Here is an 18,335-nt window from a genome sequence, read left to right as displayed (position 1 = left end):
AAATTGTGTCAACTTATTGGCCAATGCTAGAAACATCATTGATCATTATTGACAAAGGGAAATTTCACCCTGGCTCTGCCATGGCTAGGGCTGTGGTGGTCACGAAATTTCGTCGGCCGGTAATTGTCAAGCAAATAACTATCGGTCTCAAGGTAATTGACCGTTAATTAACATAAACACTTTTAGCATCTCCTGGCCTCCACACACAAGCCACTGATGCAGACCTTTGGAAGATCTACATTTTACAAAGTCTTGTAAGTCCATGTAATATAGCTGAGTTGTCCTTCTGTTAGGTCCTGATCTGGCTATGCCAAATGGCTGTGGGCTACACTAGTTAATTTAGCAGACAAGATTTGCTTAGAATTCTGTGGCATTATTTTACATTATTTTATAGTATGAAGAATACAATTGAACAATGCAGAATAAAAGAGAAAGGATATTTTCTCCAAACAATTTGAGGGAGTGCGCACATGCGGCTATTCTGTGTTGAGCGGTTAACAAAGAAATAGGTACTCCTATATGCTTCATTTACAGTTATTCATGAAACTTTAGTTGTTCTACAAACGTTGGGTTATATGTTTTGATTTTTAATACATTTTAAGGCTGCATGATGCAACTCTAATGATGATTTGAAAAAAGTAGCTTGAAAGGCATGAGCTCTGCTTAGTTTTTTGCGCAGGCTTTAGGCAATTCATCAGTCTCTCATTCACAATTTGAGAAGCACTTGATAATGCCTTGAATTTCCCAGCGGCATGCTGTTTGTGTGGCCATAATGCACCCTAAAACAATCCATGCCTTTTGCAGCCCTTCTTCCTGAATGCTGCCTGCTCTGAAGCTTCTCTCATCTCACTCACATGGCTCTCCATCAAGTGATCGGGTCTTTCTCACAGGCTACAAGTGAAGACAGACACATCGGGGACACAACTGCGTATGTCAGTATCCAATTCTGAGGTGCATATTGAAGATATTGGAAGAACTGTCCACATTTACTTTTCTTCAGCCAATAAGATGAGTAGGCCTAACAAACAACAAAAGCTCTACAAAAGTTGACCTATTCTATTCTGTGTGAGAAATATATGTTCCAAACATAGTCTGAGACAGTTGTGGGATGCGATAGATCCCAAATTAATACAACCACTAGCATCAAAAAACTTTTTTTACACAATGAGGCTGACGCAACAGATCAGAACATTTAGCTTAAAATGTTTATAAAATATTAGGCTATTTCTTCACATTATAAGTGCAGCAATGCGCACACGGCAGTAAGCACAAATGTTCCATTAGCAGAAAACACCATTATCAAAAGTGACTGCAAATGCGACTACGCATTTAATGCTTTTATTATAAAGGTGCATTTTTATGGTGAAAATTATCTTCCCCAAACTTGACACTCACGCGCTGCTTATGTATGCCAGTTAGGCTATACACCCCTAGTAAAGCAGATTAATGTGCTTAATTTGAAGTTATTTGGCCACTTTAGTTGTGATACAAACCTTACCAAAACATATAGGCCTATGGGTTAGGCTACATGACTATGATACAAATAAGTCACACAAAAAAGGCATTGTTTCTTGCTTTAAACTGGGCATCATTCACAAGTGATAATATATAATTGTCACCCATCAGAATATTCTTGATTTAATCTTGTCTTTACATATACTAAATAATATGTGTGAAATTCATTTTGATTTAGAATGGACCATTATCATGCACCTGTTTTGAAACAGGTGGAAAAAATACATCTCTGCACTTAAATAGTGAAAGGAGGACGCTTTTCCTGTGGTTAATTTTCATGCCAGCCAGGTGGGCTATTTCCTATTGTAAAGATAAGCAATGTGCTTAATATTTGCTTAATATTAGGAAAGTTGAGAAATAAATATAGTAGGCCTAGCTTATAGAAAGCTGATGGGACCCTCCTCTTTTTAAAAGAGGCCATCACTGTTTTCTCACACAATTGCATATCCTATAAAAATGTTGTGCAACATTAGCTCTCATGAAATGTTTGATTACATTTTTCGATTACATTTGCATTGATGTCAGAGTGAGTCAAGGAACAATAGAGTGCTGAGTACCAGGCGGTTAGCAAATGGTCACATTAAATTTGACTGCCTTCATGACTTGGCTGTGGCGGTAATACGGTCACCGCAACAGCCCTAGCCATGGCATACAGTCAGTATTATATTAACAACATATTTTTGCCATAAACGTAAAAATTATCCAAACCAGCGCTAGACCGAGCGCATTTTCATTTCACTGGTAGAATCAGGTTTCGACTTCCTGTGCATTTGTCTGCTCATAGTGAACCACAAAGTCTGGCATTCATAGCGAATGCAGATACCGCCCCACTAGGTAGATGGGGTGTGCCCTTGTTTAGTTCGAATGAACAACACACAGCAATCCCAGAATTTATCTAGGCAAGATTATTATTTTTTTACATTTGTATTCACAAATGTTTGCCATCATGCCGTGTAACGTTCTGTGTCCTGCTGTACTAATCACAAACAAGCTCGAAAATGTGTTATCTTTCACAGTTCTATCAACCAGAGATTTACCCCAATGCTGCCAGTGGCTTGCGGGTAACAAGAATGATGCTTATGGTGACCAAAGATTATCAGAGGGATTTTCAGGCTGAACTGATGGGGAATCCATTTCAATGACAGCCAGTTTAATGCTATTTTTTCCTTCACAACAAAACAGAAGAGTCTTGATTTGAGGTAACCTAGCTAACGTTACAGTCCTGTATTGAACTCTGAAAGCCATCAGCTAAATCATACAGCTATCTTTTGGATAAAAACTGACAATCAATTTCACCTATGCCATGGTCGTCACTGCTACACTGGTAGCTACCTTCAGGAGAGTAAACATGTTTGTTTGTTCATTCTATCTTTGACTAACGTTAGCTAACGTAAGCTAGCTAATGTTGGCAAATAAGAGTAGCTCAATCTGGTAGCCATCTATTACACACTTATCGGGAAAACACTCAGTTTCTAAAAATAGAATTGTCGCTATAGCGAACTCACTCTCTGTTTGTGCGTTGGTAGCAATGATGAATTTGTATGAATTGTCTATGGTTGGTTAGTTGGTTCTCAGCTGGCTAGCCATCTTTCTGCCAGTTAAGTGATGCTAGCTAGCTAACAGCAAGCTGATAATATTGAAATGTCCATGTTAGATGTGCTAAGCTAGCCAGTGTAATAGAGATCAATGCAATTAGTTGGGTGGTAAAATTGTGTAATGTTGTGTATTTTGTTGTAGATGATACAGAACCTGATTCCACCAACATGCGCTTCCAACCCATAGCTCTGCACAAGGTGAAGGTAAATTGGCAACATCTAAAATAGCTCAATTTACAGTAAGCATGACAAACATGAATTGGGTAGTGTTTGCGTTTCAGGTGGTTAGAGGTAGCCTGAGGACCACAGAGTACCTTCCAGACCATGTAATCAATTTAGACTGCCCCAGTTCTCTTTTAAATTTACTCTTTGTAAACATTCAGGTTAGTTGGGGTCCTTCCACAGTGCCCTGCTATAAAATACTCCAAAGCAGCTGCAGTTTGGGTACACAAATATGAGGGAGCGGACACACCTTGCGGTTATGGAGCACAACAAGATTGTGGGACAGAAGCCAGCAAAGGATACTGAAAGGTATAAAATAAAGACTACAACAATAATGACACAACCACCTCATTCTTCTCTTTGCAGATTCTCAACAAAAAAAATACAAAGATGTCTTCAAAAATCCTCTGATTTGTCAAAGTCAACAGGCTGGGGTAGGTTTATAGACAGGTCTTTGAAATGAGGAAGGAGGGTTTGGTTGTGTAGGGTTGTGCTTAGAGACAGCAAATGTAAAGTTGTGTAGGAGGGCGATTGAGAGGAGCTATTTCTCCTCAATCTCCCATACTGAACAACACAGATTATGTAAGAACTGCCCTGTCACAGCCGTCGTTGACGAGAAAAGGGGACCAAGGCGCAGCGGGTTGCGTGCTCATCATTATTTTATTTAATTAAAGTGAACACGAAAACAAGAAACAAAGAACGACAGACCGACAGTTTCACAGGCTATAATAACAGCAGTGCAAAATACAACTACCCACAAAAAGACAGGTGAAAACAAGCTCCCTTAGTATGACTCCCAATCAGGAAAAACGATGTAAAGCTGTTCCTGATTGAGAGCCACACCAGGCCAACAAGGAAATACACAACCTAGAAAACCTAGAAACCCAAAACAAGAACATACACCAAAAACCCCGGAACACATAAATACAATTCCCCTCTACATACACATAACCCCCCGAACCATATAAAACAAATACCCTCTGCCATGTCCTGACCAAACTACCATAACCAATAACCCCTATTCTGGTCAGGACATGACATGCCCTCCTAAGACTTTTCACACCATCTGCAGCCCCCGGCCCATTCATTGTGTTGACTGATCTTTCCTCTCAAAATTTCCAACAATGTGTACACAGCCATCTTGTCTATTTCAACTCTTCTCTCATTGATCGAGGTGTGGGTGGCCACCCCAAAGTGCTGCATGTCATGAAGACAGACACCAGTCTCGATCAATGAGAGAAGACTTGAAATAGACAAGATGGCGTGGTACAAATTGTTGGATTACTTTATGGAGCAAAAAAGTATTTATTTTATTAACAACAGAGCATTTTCTCAATTCAAACTGTCCCCCTGCAATTGGAAACTGCTATTTTATGAGACTCCTGTTTCCCACAAATCGGGATGAAGACAGCATCGCCAAGCTAAGGTTGGTCAAAAATGATCTGTACACCAAACAGTACGTACAATACCGGTCAAACGTTTTAGAACACCTACTCATTGCAGGGTTTTTCTTTATTTTTACTATTTTCTACATTGTAGATGTTCTACAGTTGAGATTCTTTAAATAGCCACCCTTTGCCTTGATGACAGCTTTGCACACTCGTGGCATTCTCTCAACCAGCTTCATGAGGTAGTCACCTGGAATGCATTTAAATTAACAGGTGTGCCTTCTTAAAAATTAATTTGTGGAATTTCTTTCCTTCTTAATGCGTTCGAGCCAATCAGTTGTGTTGTGACAAGGTAGGGGTGGTATATAGAAGATAGCCCTATTTGGTAAAAGACCAAGTCCATATTATGGCAAGAACAGCTCAAATAAGCATAGAGAAACGACAGTCCATCATTACTCTAAGACATGAAGGTCAGTCAATACGGAAAATTTCAAGAACTTTGAAAGTTTCTTCAAGTGCAGTCGCAAAAACCAACAAGCTCTATGATGAAACTGGCTATCATGAGGACCGCCCCAGGAATGGAAGACCCAGAGTTACCTCTGATGCAGAGGATAAGTTCATTAGAGTTACCAGCCTCAGAAATTGCAGCACAAATATATGCTTCACAGAGTTCAAGTAACAGACACATCTCAACATCACCTGTTCAGAGGAGACTGTGTGAATCAGGTCTTCATGGTCTACTAAAGGACACCAAAAAGAAGAAGAGACTTGCTTGGGCCAAGAAACACGAGCAATGGACATTAAACCAGTGGAAATGTGTCCTTTGGTCTGGAGTCCAAATTGGAGATTTTTAGTTCCAACCGCTGTGTCTTTGTGAGACACGGTGTGGGTGAACGGATGATCGACGCATGTGTATTTCCCACCATAAAGCATGGAGAAGGAGGTGTTATGGTCTGGGGGTGCTTTGCTGGTGACACTGTCTTTGATTTATTTAGAATTCAAGGCATACTTAATCAGCATGGCTACCACAGCATTCTGCAGTGATACACCATTCATCTGGTTTGGGCTTAGTGGAACTATCATTTGTTTTTCAACAGGACTATGAACACACCTCCAGGCTGTGTAAGGGCTATTTTACCAAGAAGGAGAGTGATGGAGTGCTGCATCAGATGACTTGGCCTCCACAATCCCTGTGATCTCAACCAAATTGAGATGGTTTGGGATGAGTCAGACCGCAGAGTGAAGGAAAAGCAGCCAAAAAGTGCTCAGCATATGTGGGTACTCCTTCAAGACTGTTGGAAAAGCATCCCAGGTGAAGCTGGTTGAGAGAATGCCAAGAGTGTGCAAAGCTGTCATCAAGGCAAAGGGTGGCTATTTGAATAATCTCAAATATAAAATAAATGTTGATTTGTTTAACACTTTTTTGGTTACTACATGATTCCATATGTGTTATTTCATAGTTTTGTTGTCTTCACTATTATTCTTCAATGTAGAAAATAGTAAAAATATAGAAAAAACCTTGAACGAGTAGGTGTTCTAAAAATGTTGACCAGTAGTGTATCCTGTAACTCCCAGTAATAGATACCACAAGTCTTTGGTTAAATCACATTATTTGGTGTAACAATCTGGAGCTAAAAGAACTGGTGATCGACAGATGATGGGAGAGGTGGTCATGATGAAACTGTCATTCACAAAGAAAAATACCGTACAATCAGTGTAGTAAAGTTCAGGGAATACTTGTGTGACATAGCAGATTCTGGGCTGTGTGTGAGTGTGTCTGAGGTATAAAGTGCAGACATCTGTTGATCAGCAAATTATGTTGTCATGATCAAACTGCCATTCAGCTCCTCTTGAGTCATCTACTGCTTGAAATCCAGCATAATGTCCAATCCATCAAGAGGAATACTCTTCTGCTACAATGACACATGCAGGCAAAGGAATCATTTTTCTCTAGATATAGAATCCACTCCAGGAAGAGGCCCGAGCACCACACAATATTGTCTGTAAGACCAAAGAATAAAATCAATTCTACTCTATTGTACAGTCTAAACTAGAGTTGAACTGTGCCAGCATAACATCAGCATTAGGGTAGGCTAGTTGAACATGCATACATGTGCATAGGCACAGAGTTAACAATTAGAACAATATCTACCTTAAAAGAAAGAAATATGGCTTAACCCATAACTTTTGTATAGTGACCATATGTACAAATGTACCTAGGTAGGTAGGCAGACAGTATCTAGCTACAGCCATGTCGATCAGGCAATATTTTTCTAGTAAAACCAGTTTATCAGTTTTAGAGATTTACAACAGTAAATTGATGTATTATTGTTTCTCCTCACTGTAAGTAAATGTAGCTAGCTAACTTGCTGGATAGCCAATAATTGTTATTGAACTCTTTGGAATCCTATCTTGCGTCATGCCTTTACTTTTCTGAGATTGAAATGCATCAAATGTCATCATCATAACCTGTTATGGAGAGGGGGCAGTATTTTCACGGCCGGATAAAAAACGTACCCGATTTAATCTGATTATTACTCCTGCCCAGAAATTAGAATATGCATATAATTATTAGCTTTGGATAGAAAACACTCGAAAGTTTCTAAAACTGTTTGAATGGTGTCTCTGAGTATAACAGAATTCATTTGGCAGGCCAAAACCTGAGAAGATTCCTTACAGGAAGTGCCCTCTCTGACCATTCCTTGGCCTTCTACACTCTCTTTATTGAAAACTGAGGATCTCTGCTGTAACGTGACACTTCCTACGGCTCCCATAGGCTCTCAGAAGGCGGCAGAACGGGGAATGATGACTCTGCAGGCCATGGCTGAAAAACAGTAGCGCATTTGGATAGTGGTCGATCTGAGAACAATGAGACTGGGGGCGCGTGCACGAGCCGACTCCATGTTAACATTTTCTGTCTTTGAACGAAAACAACGACTCCCGGTTGGAATATTATCGCTTTTTTACGAGAAAAATCACATAAAAATTGATTTTAAACAGCGGTTGACATGCTTCGAAGTACGGTAATGGAATATTTTGAATTTTTTTTGTCACGAAACGCGCCGCGTGCGTCACCCTTCTTTACCCTTCGGATAGTTTCTTGAACGCACAACAAACGCCGCTATTTGGATATAACTATGGATTATTTGGAACCAAACCAACATTTGTTATTGAAGTAGAAGTCCTGGGAGTGCATTCTGACGAAGAACAGCAAAGGTAATCCAATTTTTCTTATAGTAAATCTGAGTTTGGTGAGTAACAAACTTGGTGGGTGTCAAAATAGCTAGCCCGTGATGGCGAGCTATCTACTCAGAATATTGCAAAATGTGCTTTCACCGAAAAGCTATTTTAAAATCGGACACCGCGATTGCATAAAGGAGTTCTGTATCTATAATTCTTAAAATAATTATGTTTTTTGTGAACGTTTATCGTGAGTAATTTAGTAAATTCACCGGAAGTTTCGGTGGGTATGCTAGTTCTGAACGTCACATGCTAATGTAAAAAGCTGGTTTTTGATATAAATATGAACTTGATTGAACAAAACATGCATGTATTGTATAACATAATGTCCTAGGAGTGTCATCTGATGAAGATCATCAAAGGTTAGTGCTGCATTAAGCTGTGGTTTTGGTTTTTGTGACATTATATGCTAGCTTGAAAAATGGGTGTCTGATTATTTCTGGCTGGGTACTCTGCTGACATAATCTAATGTTTTGCTTTCGCTGTAAAGCCTTTTTGAAATCGGACAGTGTGGTTAGATAAAGGAGAGTCTTGTCTTTAAAATGGTGTAAAATAGTCATATGTTTGAAAAATGGAAGTTTTCGGATTTTCGAGGAATTTGTATTTTGCGCCACGCCCATCATTGGATATTGGAGCAGGTGTTCCGCTAGCAGAACGTCTAGATGTAAGAGGATAACCAATGTCTACCAATTATGTTACATCACTAGCTAGTGCAATTATTTACAGTTGCTGAAGTTACACATATCTGCTAACAAGTTACAAACACGAGGTGGGGTGCATAGCAAGTTAGCAGGCATCAGGCTAAGTAGCTAGCCAACTACAGTCATGTGCTAACGTTTGCTGGTAAACCTAGCTGGTTGTAACATTGTAGCTTGCTGTTTAGTAGCCATATCTACGACTAAAAAGAGAAGAGGTTTTACAATTGAGGTACAACAGATCTCTGAATGTAAAACCTATTATTTTTTTGTTATACATACGGCTACCAGTAGTTGTTTAGCTAACTTAGCTAGCTAGCTACTGTACTAAGTGAGCAAACATAAATATTCTTAGATTTCCCCCCTCTGTAACACAGTAGTATATTAGCCAGCAATACATAATATGGGTTTCAGTAGATACACTAAATTTAGCTAGCTAGCTAGGTGGCTTGCATAAAAAACAACTTACTTAGCTAGCCACCGTATTTGTCATCTGCCTTCTTGGTGCTGACATAGGCTGTAGCTGAGTTTCTAGCTAACTCCAACTCTTTGTTTCAAATCCTCTTCGCTATATTTCTGGTTGAAACATGTATGCTTGAATATTACCAAAAGGCTAATAGTACATCGTCGAATTCGCGTTGATGAGTGGAATCCCTTGAAGCCGTTGAGGTCTGGTCAGTTCTTTCAGTTTTGCCCCAAATACTTTGTTTTGTTGGTGTCCCCCTCCCTTTCAAAAAAGCCGGCCTTGGGGGAGGGACAGGGCCAAAGCACAGAGCACCGGCCCACACGAGTTGTAGTCTTTCAGAGACTGGAATTTTTTTTGTCACTTTGTATATTTAGCAATGAATCCGCAGATAGGAACATCGCGGAAAGACGTCCAACAAGGACAACCATATCTACAGTACACACAAAAAAATCGAATCAAATCAAATTGTATTGGTCACATACACATTGTTAGCAGATGTTAATGTGAGTGTAGCGAAATGCTTGTGCTTCTAGTTCCGACCGTGCAGTAATATCTAACAAGTAATCTAACAATTTCACAACTACCTTATACACACAAGTGTAAAGGAATGAATAAGAATATGTACATATAAATATATGGATAAGCGATGGCCGTGCGGCATAGGCAAGATGCTGTAGATGGTACAGAGTACACGATATACATATGAGATGAGTAATGTAGGGTATGTAAACATTATATAAAGTGGCATTGTTTAAAGTGACTAGTGATACATTTATTACATCCACATTTTTATTATTAAAGTGGCAATGAGTCAGTATGTTGGCAGCAGCCACTCAATGTTAGTGATGGCTGTTTAACAGTCTGATGGCCTTGAGATAGAAGCTGTTTTTCAGTCTCTTGGTCCCAGCTTTAATGCACCTGTACTGACCTCACCTTCTAGATGATAATGGGGTGAACAGGCAGTGGCTCGGGTGGTTGTCCTTAATTATATTTTTGGCCTTCCTGTGACATCGGGTGGTGTAGGTGTCCTGGAGGGCAGGTACTGGGCACGTAGTTTACCCCCGGTGATGCGTTGTGCAGACCTCACTACCCTCTGGAGAGCCTTACGGTTGTGGGTGGAGCAGTTGCCGTACCAGGCGGTGATACAGCCTGACAGGATGCTCTCGATTGTGCATCTGTAAAAGTTTGTGAGTGTTTTCGGTGACAAGCCAAATTTCTCTAGCCTTCAGCCGCCTTCTTGCCTACACTGTCTGAGTGGATGGACCATTTCAGTTTGTCCATGATGTGTACGCCGAGGAACTTAAAACTTTCCACCTTCTCCACTACTGTCCCGTCGATGCTGTTTCCTGAAGTCCACGATCATCTCCTTTGTTTTGTTGACGTTGAGTGTGAGGTTATTTTCCTGACACCACATGCCGAGGGCCCTCACCTCCTCCCTGTAGGCCGACTCGTTGTTTTTGGTAATCAAGCCTACCACTGTAGTGTCATCTGCAAACTTGATGATTGAGTTGGAGGCGTGCATGGCCACGCAGTCATGGGTGAACAGGGAGTACAGGAGAGGGCTGAGTGTTGAGGATCAGTTGGGTGGAGATGTTGTTTCCTACCCTCACCACCTGGGGGCGGCCTGTCAGAAAGTCCAGGACCCAGATGCACAGGGCGGGGTCTCGAGCTTAATGATGAGTTTGGAGGGTACTATGGTGTTAAATGCTGAGCTGTAATCCATGAACAGCATTCTTACAAAAAGTATTCCTCTTGTCCAGATGGGTTAGGGCTGTGTGCAGTGTGATTGTGATTGCGTCGTCTGTGGACCTATTGGGGCGGTAAGAAAATTGGAGTGGGTCTAGGGTGTCAGTTAGGGTGGAGGTGATATGATCCTTAACTAGTCTCTCAAAGCACTTCATGATGACGGAAGTGAGTGCTACGGGGCGATAGTCCTTTAGCTCAGTTACCTTAGCTTTCTTGGGAACAGGAACAATGTTGGCCCTCTTGAAGCATGTGGGAACAGCAGACTGGGATAGGGATTGATTGAATATGTCCGTAAACACACCAGCCAGCTGGTCTGCGCATGCTCTGAGGATGTGGCTAGGGATACCGTCTGGGCCGGCAGCCTTGCGAGGGTTAACACGTTTAAATGTTTTACTCTCGTTGAAGGAGAGCCCGCAGGTTTTGGTAGCGGGCTGTGTCAGTGGCATTGTATTGTCGTCAAAGCGAGCAAAGAAGTTGTTTAGTTTGTCTGGGAGCAAGACGTCGGTGTCCGCTGTCACATCTGCGCCTGCTACGCCCTCCTGTATTTATCCGGTGTCTTCTTGACCTGCAGCCACTTCCCCAGTACAAACTCGCTCTTTCCTCCTCCCTCTCTGTGTTATTGTGTGGTTGGAGACAGGTGTGCTGGAGTCAGAACAGATCCCCACCAGCTGCAACCCATTCCATTATCAAGACCTCTACAAATACTCAGTCCTGCCACTTCCACTCTGCCAGATCGTAATCTCTGCTCATTTTGCCGCTCTGACTCTGGTACCTGTCTCCTGTTCCACATCTGACCACCCTGCTACCCTGTTCTGGATTCAGCTCACCATCACTCCCTTGGATTTCCCTCCGGACCTGTTTTCCCTGTCTCAACCCAGCTCACTCCAACCTCAGCCTCCACATCTGGTTTCCTCCAACCCACCTGAGCTTCCTCTGGCCTGCACTCCATCCATTTGGCTATAAATATTTTGGTTTATTTATCCATTTTACTCATCTGAGTCTCCTCTTGTGCCGCTCCACCTAACAGTCCGCGATGGGGCTGGTTTTCTTTTTGTAATCCGTGATTGACTGTAGACCCTGTCACATACGTCTTGTGTCTGAGCCGTTGAATTGCGACTCTACTTTGTCTCTATACTGATGCTTAGCTTGTTTGATTGCCTTGCGGAGGGAATAGCTACACTGTTTGTATTCGGTCATGTTTCCGGTCGCCTTGCCATGATTAAAAGCAGTGGTTTGCGTTTTCAGTTTTGCGCGAATGCTGCCATCAATCCACAGTTTCTGGTTGGGGAAGGTTTTAATAATCACCGTGGGTACAACATCACCGATGCACTTGCTAATAAACTCGTTCACCGAATCAGCGTATACATCAATGTTGTTGTCTGATGCTATCCGGAACATATCCCAGTCCACGTGATCAAAGCAATCTTGAAGTGTGGAATCAGATTGGTCGGACCAGCGTTGACTAGACCTGAGCACGGGCATTTCCTGTTTTAGTTTCTGTCTATAGGCTGGGAGCAATAAAATGGAGTTGTGGTCAGATTTGCCGAAAGAAGGGTGAGGGAGGGCTTTGGGTGAGGGAGGGCTTTGTATGCGCCGTGGAAGTTACGAGTAGCAATGATCCAGAATGCTGCCAGCCCGGGTCGCGCATTCGATATGCTGATAAAATTTAGGGAGCCTTGTTTTCAGATTAGCTGTGTTAAAATCCCAAGATACAATAAATGCAGCCTCAGGATATGTGGTTTCCAGTTTACATAGAGTCCAATGAAGTTCCTTCAGGGCCGTCGAGGTGTCTGCTTGGGGGGGATATACACGGCTGTGATTATAATCAAAGAGAATTCTCTTGGTAGATAATGCGGTCAACATTTGATTGTAAGGAATTCTAGGTCAGGTGAACAAAAGGACTTGAGTTCCTGTATGTTGTTATGATCACACCACGACTCGTTAATCATAAGGCATACACCCCCGCCCGTCTTCTTACCAGAGAGATGTTTGTTTCTGTCGGTGCGATGCGTGAAGAAACCAGGTGGCTGTACCGACCCTGATAACGTATCCCAAGTGAGCCATGTTTCCATGAAACAGAGAATGTTACAATCTCTGATGTCTCTCTGGAAGGCAACCCTTGCTCAAATTTTGTCTACCTTGTTGTCAAGAGACTGGACATTGGCGAGTAGTATACTCGGGAGTGGTGAGCAATGTGCCCGTCTACGGAGCCTGACCAGAAGACCGCTCCGTCTGCCCCTTCTGTGGCGCTGTTGTTTTGGGTCGCCTACTGGGATCTGATCCATTGTCCTGGGTGGTCCAAACAGGGGATCCGCTTCGGGAAAGTTGTATTCCTGGTCATAATGTTGGTAAGTTGACATTGCTCTCATATCCAATAGTTCTTCCCGGCTGTATGTAATAAGACTTAAGATTTCCTGGGGTAACAGTGTAAAAAATAATACATAAAAAAAACAAAATACTGCATACTTTCCTAAGAATGCGAAGCGAGGTGACCATCTCTGTCTGTCATGACTTCCACCGAGGTCGGTCCCTCTCCTTGTTCGGGCAGAGTTCGGCGGTCAACGTCACCGGTCATCAAGCCATCGCCGATCCACCTTTCATTTTCCATTTGTTTTGTCTTGTTTTCCCGCACACCTGGTTTGCATTCCCTCATAACTCGTCTTGCCTATAACCCCCCCTGTTTCCCCCCCATGTCTGTCTGTGGAATTGTTATGTGTAAATGTATGTGTACTCCAGGCTGGTTTGCACCGGGTTATTGTAACCCGTGTGTGTTCAGTTTTCTGAGTGCCGTGTTTTGTTCGGCCCAAATAAGGGCTCCATTTGCTACCCATTTCTGCTCTCCTGCGCCTGACTTCCCTGCAGCCAGTTACACACTCCATTACAGAAATCCACACCCGAATTATGGAGTCAGCAGGAGTAGGTACCCCTGGTAGAGGAGTCGAGGAGCGCGTCCAGGAGTACGCGGCGATGCTTCACCATCTCAGTGCCGACATGGACCGCGTTGTCCAGACGATGGACCGCGGGGAGAGACAGAGAGTCCCTCCAGCGCCCCCACCTGCACAACAGGGGTCTCCACTACTCACCCCCTCTGCACCCGGTTCCAGTGGGATTCGTCTCGCACTTCCCAGGGAGTACGATGGGACGGCCACACGCTGCCAGGGTTTCCTGCTGCTGCTCGATTTATACATGGCGACCGTTCACCCGACTCCCTCGTGCCTCTCGGGGAAAGCTCTGGAGTGGGCCAACGCTGTGTGGGGAGAAGGAGATGCAGCACTGGACCACTTCGAGGATTTCATCTCTTCATCTCTTCGAGGTGAACATCTCTTCCACTTGAGGCAGGGGACGAGGAGCGCCCAGGAGTTCACGATGGACTTTCGAACCCTGGCCGCCTGCATGAGATGGAATGACAGAGCCCTGATCAACCACTATCGTTGCGGTTTGCGCGAGGACGTCCGTCGGGAGTTGGCCTGCAGGGACACCACCCACATCTTTGACCAGCTGGTGGACCTGTCCATTCGGCTGGATAACCTGCTGGCTACCCGCGGACGTCCAGATAGGGATCTGTCGGTTCCATCCCCCAGCACCACCCCTCCGATACCCATGGAGCTGTGAGGTGCTGCACTCGGGGAGACCGGAGGAGGTTCCTTCATGTGCACCATCTGTGGCCGCAGAGGTCACACTGCCGGTCGGTGTCGGGTTGGTTCCTCTGGGGGTCGAGGCAGCAGGCAGGGCACTCTGGCATCACCCCAGGTGAGCTGGCAAAATTCTCACCCAGAGCCCTCTGTTGCACACCTGTTTTTGCATGTTACTTTTCCTGAGTTTTCCCTGCATTCCCAGCATAAGGCGCTCGTCGATTCACGCACGGCTGGGAATTTCATAGACAGATCATTCGCCCATAGTTTAGGGATCCCCATTGTTCCAGTGGCTATGCCCTTCCCAATTCACGCCTTAGACAGTCGACCAATAGGGTCAGGGTTAGTTAGGGAGGCCACCGCTCTCCTGGGCATGGTGATGCAGGTGGGTCACAAGGAGAGAATCAGTCACTTCCTCATTGACTCTCCTGCATTTCCCGTGGTGCTAGGCCTACCCTGGTTAGCCTGTCATGACCCCACTGTTTCATGGCAAAGGAGGGCTCTCACGGGGTGGTCGTGAGAGTGCTCGGGGAGGTGTTTAGGGGTTTCCGTCGGTGCTACTACGGTGGAAAGTCCAGACCAGGTCTCCACCGTGCACATTCCCCCCGAATATTCCGATTTGGCTCTCGCCTTCTCCAAGAGGAAGGCGACTCAATTACCATCCCATTGTCGGGTGGATTGTGCGATAAACCTCCAGGTAGACGCCGCACTTCCTAGGAGTCACGTGTATCCCCTGTCACAGACGGAGATGGCGGCTATGGAGACATATGTCTCCGAATCTCTGCATCAGGGGTACATTCGGTCCTCCACTTCACCCGCCTCCTCGAGTTTCTTTTTGTTAAGAAGGAGAGAGGTCTGCGCCCGTGTATTGACTATCGAGCCCTAAACCAGATCACTGTGAAGTACAGTTACCCGCTACCTCTCATAGCCACAAGTTTAAAACCTCTTACATCTAGACGTTCCGCTAGCGGAACACCTGCTCCAATATCCAATGATAGGCGTGGCGCGAATTACAAATTCCTCAAAAATACAAAAACTTCAATTTTTCAAACATATGACTATTTCACAGCATTTTAAAGACAAGACTCTCCTTTATCTAACCACACTGTCCGATTTCAAAAAGGCTTTACAACAAAAGCAAAACATTAGATTATGTCAGCAGAGTACCAAGCCAGAAATAATCAGACACCCATTTTTCAAGCTAGCATATAATGTCACAAAAACCCAGAAGACAGCTAAATGCAGCACTAACCTTTGATGATCTTCATCAGATGACACACCTAGGACATTATGTTATACAATACATGCATGTTTTGTTCAATCAAGTTCATATTTATATCAAAAAACAGCTTTTTACATTAGCATGTGACGTTCAGAACTAGCATACCCCCCGCAAACTTCCGGGGAATTTGCTAACAATTTACTAAATTACTCACGATAAATGTTCACAAAAAGCATAACAATTATTTTAAGAATTATAGATACAGAACTCCTCTATGCACTCGATATGTCCGATTTTAAAATAGCTTTTTGGTGAAAGCACATTTTGCAATATTCTAAGTACATAGCCCAGCCATCACGGGCTAACTATTTAGACACCCGGCAAGTTTAGCCTTCACCAAAATCAGATTTACTATTATAAAAGTTTGATTACCTTTTGTTGTCTTCGTCAGAATGCACTCCCAGGACTGCTACTTCAATAACAAATGTTGGTTTGGTCCAAAATAATCCATCGTTATATCCGAATAGCAGCGTTTTGTTCGTGCGTCCCAGACACTATCCGAAATGGTAAATCAGGGTCGTGCGCATGGCGCAATTCGTGACAAAACATTTCTAAATATTCCATTACCGTACTTCGAAGCATGTCAACCGCTGTATAAAATCAATTTTTATGCAATTTATCTCGTAAAAAAGCGATAATATTCCGACCGGGAATCTCTTTTTCGGCAAACAGAGGAAAAATCACAAAGACGGGGGCGGCCAGGGCACGCGCCTAAGCCCACAGTCCCTTGATCGGCCACTTGAGAAAGGCGATAATGTGTTTCAGCCTGGGGCTGGGATGACGACATTCAGGTTTTTCCCGGGCTCTGAGCGCCCATGGAAGACGTAGGAAGTGTCACGTTAGAGCAGAGATCCTTTGTAAAAGATAGAGATGGCAAAGAAGTTCAAGAAATGGTCAGACAGGCCATTTCCTGTAAAGGAATCTCTCAGGTTTTGACCTGCCATTTGAGTTCTGTTATACTCACAGACACCATTCAAACAGTTTTAGAAACTTTGGAGTGTTTTCTATCCAAAGCCAATAATTATATGCATATTCTAGTTACTGGGCAGGAGTAGTAACCAGATTAAATCGGGTACGTTTTTTATCCAGCCGTGAAAATACTGCCCCCTAGCCATAACAGGTTAAATGACATGGAAACAACATTGATTCAACCATTTTGTGCCCAGTGGGAAGCCTTCATGGATGATGTCATTTCATTACAAGTCAATCTGAAGCAGTGTTAGATAATAGTATTGAACACAATGTCATCAAACCAGCAGCACCAGTGACTGACTCCTCTCTTCATTTAAAATTCCATGTGGAAACAAAACCAAGTTTAGATCCGAAAAGGAAACACCAGTAGTTCTCTTTCATATCCCTGCTTGCCAATTACAGATTGCATGATTCCTCCCCTAAATTAGGAATTAGCTGAGATTTAAAAAAAAATCTTGGCATGTTGAGATAATTAATTAGACAGCAAACAAAATAAAATATCATCCATGTGCGTTTTAATCCACTGTTATCCAGAGAGGAATAAAGCATGCTGACGGACATTATTTGGCCTTTGAGATATGTCAACAGGAATCAGGGAGGAAATGGTGTCATAATGGTGTCATAAGCAATGCATATCAATGCTGGGTTCATAACAGCATTCACAGAACATTCATAACATATTCATGAAGGTGTAAGTAACATTCATAAAGAACTGCATAGTGCATAATGCAGCTCATACGTGAAATAAGTGTTGAATAGTATGTCACATGAGAGGAGAACATAACTAGTGTATTCCCTTATGTTACAGCATTCGTTCACTGAAATGCATTTTCTTTGTACACTTTCCAAAAGCCCTACAGTCTTTCACTAAAATCTATAATCATGAATATTGTGTGACTGTCATACTTTTATTACATATTACTATATAGTTTATAGTAAATACTAGGCAGCTGAAACAGAGCTGTAAAATAAAGCAGTACTGTTTAAACTAGCAATTGCAGAAATGTAACCTTAAACCAAACAACTATCATCAACTTTCTTTAAATGCATCACTTGATATGCATGAATGCACAACACAATCAGATACAAAATATATATTTTTAAAGATAACTTAGATATGTATGCATCCTCAAATTTGAGTTTATGGAATACCAGTGAAATAACATTACCATAAGCTTGGTGCAATGCATGCATAATAAATTGTTGTTTTCACTGTGCATATGGTAGGAGCTGGATTCGCTTCAAAGTGCACCAAATTTGCATGATTCGATGTGAGGAATCCTGGGATTACAGAAAACACAATTTCCACCCCCCGTTCACTGTGCTACAGAAAGGTATCACATCCCCACAGATGGTGGAGACCACTGTGGAAATATTGCCATTATGATACAAAAGAGTAAACATGTGAAATAAAAACATACATTTTAACCACATTTGTCATTTGTTTTGAGATCTCAAAAGGGTAAAGCACATTTTTTAACCAAATATTAAAATCCCCTTCAGTTGTAGGTATCTGTAAGGTATTGCCAATTTTATCAACATTTTGATTTGAGTTAATATGTATTATAGAACACTTGCACAG

The 18,335-nt window shown here is 42.7% G+C and overlaps 1 long non-coding RNA gene across 1 annotated transcript; it reads left to right on the top strand.

Moving 5' to 3' along the window:
* The first annotated feature begins 2,505 nt into the window (after nt 1-2,505).
* Nucleotides 2,506-18,077, top strand: LOC123726142 (uncharacterized). Its single transcript, XR_006758460.1, has 4 exons — nt 2,506-2,714; nt 3,253-3,314; nt 3,699-3,766; nt 17,981-18,077. It is a non-coding gene; the product is annotated as an uncharacterized lncRNA (long non-coding RNA).
* The last annotated feature ends 258 nt before the right edge of the window (nt 18,078-18,335 follow it).

This window comes from Salmo salar, chromosome ssa13 (assembly GCF_905237065.1).
Source record: "Salmo salar chromosome ssa13, Ssal_v3.1, whole genome shotgun sequence".
Lineage (NCBI taxonomy): Eukaryota > Metazoa > Chordata > Actinopteri > Salmoniformes > Salmonidae > Salmo > Salmo salar.
The sequence above is the reverse complement of the archived record's forward strand: the minus strand, read 5'-3'. Positions and strand labels throughout refer to the sequence as shown.